The sequence below is a fragment of the Muscardinus avellanarius genome (genome assembly GCF_963383645.1).
Source record: "Muscardinus avellanarius genome assembly, chromosome: 7".
In the NCBI taxonomy this organism is placed as follows: domain Eukaryota; kingdom Metazoa; phylum Chordata; class Mammalia; order Rodentia; family Gliridae; genus Muscardinus; species Muscardinus avellanarius.
In genome coordinates this window covers 112,162,374-112,168,373 of record NC_137793.1, presented here as the reverse complement: position 1 = coordinate 112,168,373, position 6,000 = coordinate 112,162,374, and the positions used below count along the sequence as shown (strand labels likewise).

At 42.8% G+C, this 6,000-nt stretch overlaps 1 long non-coding RNA gene across 1 annotated transcript; it reads right to left on the bottom strand.

Annotated features, from left to right (window-relative positions):
* Nucleotides 1-2,802: 2,802 nt before the first annotated feature.
* LOC308265720 lies at nucleotides 2,803-4,759 on the bottom strand. The gene is made up of 7 exons (XR_013961692.1): nucleotides 4,723-4,759; nucleotides 4,416-4,445; nucleotides 4,065-4,101; nucleotides 3,790-3,833; nucleotides 3,583-3,606; nucleotides 3,343-3,396; nucleotides 2,803-2,852 (listed from the first exon to the last, which is right to left on the bottom strand). It is a non-coding gene; the product is annotated as an uncharacterized lncRNA (long non-coding RNA).
* Nucleotides 4,760-6,000: the final 1,241 nt, after the last annotated feature.

Genomic DNA, 6,000 nt, shown 5'->3' with positions numbered 1-6,000 from the left:
TGTCATGGCAAACGTGTCTTCAGGCAGATTTATCCCAGGCAAGGAGGAAACAGATGGCCGGTTTCATCCAGTTGTTACTTGGAGAATTGTCATAAAAGATGGCTCTTTATTGGAGTAATACTAGTGGCTCAGTGGTTCTTATCATGCTTTCCATATCCAGATGGGATATTGCTAATTTAGGGCAGGAAATCCCATCATGTAGGGAAATGCTTCTAGATTCAGTTGGTCTAGGGTTTCAGTTCATCCAACTGTTTGCATTAGGAAGTTGCAGAAGGCAAAAATATCTCTTGAATATCATAAGCCCTTAGCTACCTTCCTACTATGTGGAGTGCCAGCGCTTGGCCTGGCTGCCTCAGGGCTCTTGCTGCCAGAACCAAGTAGGTATTTGTGAAGATGTGAAAAGTATTCAGAAAAACTGAGGTTCTGCACAACTAGAAATTATCCATTCACAAAAAGGCCTCTTTACATGTAAAGAGCAAAGTTGCTAAGTTTTGAGTATTGTATTTAAGAATAATCATTTTCTAAATACAAAATTAAACACTGAAGCTTGTGATTAAGAGCTGTAATTACAAAATAAGAATGGCCTTAAGTTCTTTTAAGACTTTTGCCTGGAGATTCCCTTTCTAACTTGCAGTCTTAAATCCCCATTTTCCCTCAATGGTATTATAATCGATGAGTTTCTATTTGAAAATGAAATGGGCTCCACCTCTCCATCTTAAGGGGAGTACAAATGTTACTACTAGAGCCCAGCCATAGTTCTGGACAGCCTAGCTACTTAAGTGGGCCCTCTGCAACTTTGAGACTGTTTCAAAAGAATTAAAAATAGGGCTGGGGGTGTGGCTCAGAAGTCAAATGCCTGAGTTCCACCCCTAGACCCCCCAAAAAAACAAATGTTACTACTGGACTGGACATGGTGGCACATGTTTATAATCCCAGTACTTGGGAGGCTGAAACGGATCACAGGTTCAGGTTACAGCCAGCCTCAGCTACTTAGGCCAAACAATAGGGCTGGGGATGTTAGCACTGAGGTACAATTCCCCAAAATATGCTTTTACAGTTTTGTATAAATGCTTCTATAATCATTTTTATACATAATTTTGTATAATCCAGAACCAGAAAGCCCATATGCCAGGGTTTTTAGCCCTGCCTGCCCTTATGAAATTCTAGAAATTTCATAAGGGTGGGCTGACATTAAAATCTAGGCCATCTAGGGTGCTACCTAGTTTCTAACATCTGTTTAGAGCTGACAATGAGTAATAGAACACAATATAAAAGTTCCCTTCTAGGTTAAATACCAATGGCTACCTGGAGTCAAAGCTATTTTAGTCTTGATATTTGAGACCTGATCACTTTGGGCACAACTTGACCTGTCTGAAAATGCGTGTTCTAGTACCTAGGAAAATACCAAGTTACTGGGGTAAGGGAAGAGTTAAATACCAAAACTTAAAAAGCCAGCAGAAATAGGACTTTTAAATGCAAATTATACCTCATCTCCAACCTTCAAGGGAATTTAGATTTGTTCTGTGGCTGGATTGGAAAGGTGGCTTAGCAACCAAGGCCCCAGGCAACCATAAACACTGAAGGGAACCTTGATTCACTCACAAGGCAAGGCTGGCCTTCACCTTCAAACTCCAGAACTGGAAATACATGAAGTACAAAAGCTTCAGCCCACTATCCCCTTGGCTAGCTATATACTAGATAGAGGATTTGTTTTATGCCCACACCTCAGATATCTTCGATCCTATTTCAAGGTAAGGCTGTTCATGTCCTTGAGCCATGAATCCACCTATGCAGCTGTGTCTAGCAGCCACTCCTTGATTTATGCAGTTTTCTGATGCTGCTATACTGGGCATTATTAATATAAGGTTGTTCACTCTGACTCAGTGCTAGCATCTAGGCTAGTACCATGTACAAAGTGCGGGTTCAGTCTTTAGGGGCAGCTCACCGAGATGCAGGCAATTCTGCACTTCGGTTGACATGCTGCATGTGCACATTGACATGGGGTACATAACTATATAAAAACCACAGAATGGTGCAGTGGTCTAGCTCAGTCAGAATGCACCTGGGTTTAATCCATTATACTAAAATTTTCCTTGTTTAACAATGGTTCATCTTTCTTCCCTTACCCACCCTATTTGAAATGAGCAGTCCCAGCACAAAATATTCTAGATGTTTTCAGAAATTTATTAAATTTGATGCCGTGTCTTCTATCATCCACTGAGCATCCACCAGCAAGCTGCCTGGAACAAAAAGTAACTCCACTTAGCCACATGCCTAGAAAGTTCCCAAAGCAGACCTTGGGGACTACAGAACATCAGATCTGTGACCATCATCAAGTAGTCAGTGAGAGAGTTCAAGCTGGGGTGATCATCATGTATTCTGCAGTGGCAGCAGTGCTGGTGCGCTATCTCCAATGCTCACCTTTCGAAGAGCAAAGCCTCGACGCTTGCCCCACGTGCCCTAAAAATCAAAATTATATTTAGATGTGGTAGAAATTTATTTGCATTAATGCATTTTAGTACTGTAACCTCAGAATTAAAATGGAACGGTTTTAGAAATGATATCATCTTATTTCATTTGGCAGAATCATTACATCACTGGTTACTTTCCAAGTTATACATATAAACAAAATACTGACATACCTTCAAAGTTTCCAGGATGTTTCACAGGTTTACCTGCCTGAAGATAGAAAAAAACCATTATCTGACAAAATCTGAGTCATTTGTACAATGCCCCAAGTTTCCTCGCAATTTTCAACTAACCTCTATTACTACTGGCCTTGGACTCCTGAGTTCAGTAATAGTCCTGCTTCAAGCCTTCAGAGTGATGGGCAGTGTCTACCTTCATCAATCCTGAAATGGAGAGTATAGAACAAGACATCTGTAGACAACTGCAACTCAACTCTTCTGGAATTTCTTTTTTGGTGGTACTGGGGTTCCTGGAAGCCCTTCTACCTCCGGGCTACACTCCCAGACCTATTTTTTACATTTTCATTTTGGAAACAGGGTCTCCTAAACCAGCGCACGCGGCTGGCTTCGAACCTGCGGGATCCTCCTGTCTCCGCCTCCCAAGCGCGGGGATTACAAGCGTGTGCCACCACGCCCGGCGTAGAATTTTATTTTTAATGGGTGTACGTTGCACTGAAGCCAGGTACATCAGATAGGAGCGAAAGACTTTTGTGATTGCTCATCAGTGTCAAGTCTGCTGAACTATGTTATCATCACTGTACCGGCTTTAGGGCCATCTAGTTAAAGCTGAGGCCAGAGCAGTGCAGCTCAGCAGAGCGCCTACATGGCGGCCCTCCAGGCCACAAGTCACTAGAGCTTCCAGTGGAGACCATACCTTTGCTTTAAGATTCTTGTGCCATTTTCTCTATCCCAGGTTTGATCCTTACACCTGCAGGGATTTTAGTCTAATTTAGTAATGGATATTTAGTAACCAGATTGCAATAATCTCCCCAAATACTGTTTCAGATTAAAACTAATCTTCATTCTCTTTCAGAGAGATTCCCATCTGTATTAAACTAAGTCATCACAAACAGTATCTTTTAAAGTATTTTTTCAACATGAATAAAACACATACCTTTAAAAGGTATCCAATGTGAACCTGAAAAAAAAAATCAATTAAAATTTTACTCCCAAGATTTATAAGTCTAATACTGTCTCATTTCTGTACTGTAAATTGTACCCAAGACACTCATCTGTTCAACATTTCAGCCAACAATTAAGCCCACATTTCAGAAACATGCACGAAATGCAAGAAACCAAGGAACTGTCCTCAAGGTCTTACCGAATTCAGGATCCATACAGAGCGTTTCTATGTTTAAGCAGAAGCTACAACAGAAACGAGAATGATTAATGGTAGAGATAACTATAGTATCTCCAGTTAGCTGTCACAGGGTTCTTCAGTATTAAACTTGTCTACATGCTTATTTCAGGTCAGACATTTGATCAACATCATTACAAAAACCCCATGCAGAGCATGCTCAAACAGCCAAGGCAGCATTCACATTCAAACATGCAGGTAAGTCTTCATGCAGCTAGGCAGTAAGCCCCAATACTTACCTGAAATCATGAGGCTGGTCCAGCCATCAGGCTCGGCCTGAGAAGGAAGGATGCTTTTTAGAGTAACCAGATGCTTTACCCCCACTCCCCTGCCATCCTAATGCCTGAAATCAGTTAGAGCTAATAAAGACCTTCATGTTCAGTCAGTTTCTGCTTATCATCACTCAGGCTACATATTTAAAGGTAACAGGACATGAATCTAGCTTTTATTCGGTGCCTTTTGTTATCCCAATACTGGTACATTTTGCATTATGATTTGAGGGCTTACTGCATGCAACCTTTAGTAAAAGCCATCCATACATTAATGGTTTGTCCAGTTACCTACTTGGATTCAATTACAACTTCACTCACCAGTACAACTTGCGGTTTCTTATCTTGTACCTACAAAAAGTTTACAATATGACACGCAGTAAGTATTAGACTTTACAGCTAGGTTAATGAAACATCGCCCCTGCCCCAAAATCCCAGATACTCAGACATTTCCAATGTCTTCATTAATCTGATGAACTATGCAACCATCATAGTATCTGTGTTCCTCCTCCAGTATTATCCAAATACTGAACACTCACATTTGAAAGGGGAAAAAGAACCCGTTTTTCCTGTTTTCTATCTCAGCCCTAAACACTGCAATGTACAGATTACAAATCAGGTTACTCACCCCTGAGGCCATGGCTCGGACTGGCTGCTCAGGACCTAGGAAGGAACAACTTCAGGTGAACCAGGTGGAAAGTCCAGGTCCCCCTAATCACACTTTTGTGTGCCTCAGTTAAGGTAATGGTGGTTTAGACAATCGTCATCCTGGCAGTCAAGAGTAGCAAATAAAATGTCATCATTGTGGCACATTCAGTTGGTTTTAAACGTGAATAGTAACGGTTCAGTTACTCACCTCAATTCTCATCCTCCTTTGCCACATAACTAGAAAAAACAAAACGTAAAACATAATGAGACACTCCCTTGATGGCTGGGCTAAGAATCATATTGCAGGTAATTACAGCCTCAGAATACAGTTTTTCAGAAATCTCTTCTGTCCACTACTCTTATACCATCATAGGCTTGAGATTTAAAAACCACCGCATACAACATACTTCCACAATTCTTACCTGTCTGTAAGATGCTATCAGAAGCCATATTGCGGCTCAGGAGGCTGACCAAGGGGATGGCAGGTTTAGACGACCCTGGATCAAAACCAAAAATAAACGGGAAGGCTGTCAGCGCTACAGTGCCACTGGATATACCAAAAAAAGCATTACATGTCTGCGTAATATCGTTCCCATTAACGTTAAATGGTCCTGTAATTCATTTGTGCCAATTTACATTTTTCGGCCACCCTGTAGGTTTATTTATGCAGTTTATGCCAACCAATTTCACTCCCTGTCAGTGACTGGCTCCACAAAAATCGCACCATCAGGAGATCTATTGGAAATTGCCAAGTACCGCAACAGACCCCTATGCACCAAAAATGGATGCAGCGAGCACGGTGGGGCGTTCTATGAAGCCAGTACTTGAGACGGCGACGGGAGGCCTACACGTTATAGGCCAGTTCCACAAGTGAGGACCCTGGGGTGTACCTCAGAGATAGCAAAGCCCCGGCTTCAATTCTCTAGAACGCGAGTGATAAAAATGGTGCGCTGCGGAAGGCGAGCATCCACGCGACCCACGTGGGCGCCAACTACTGGCCTTTCCTGGAGCGAGGCGCAGGACAGAGGCCTCCCCGGGGCCTCGGCGCGCGGCCTTCAGAGCCGTTGGCATTCATCAGCGTTCTCAGATGTCCCTACCAACACGGGCTTCATCACAGGCAGGCCGCGCAGCCGAGTCTCTCCCTGGCTTCGCCCAGTACCAGAAATCCCGTGTTTGGGTTCTGGTCGCGCCTGCATCCAAACGGAATCTCCCACCAACTAGACCGCCAGCCAGATTAAGATTAACACTAAAACCAAAG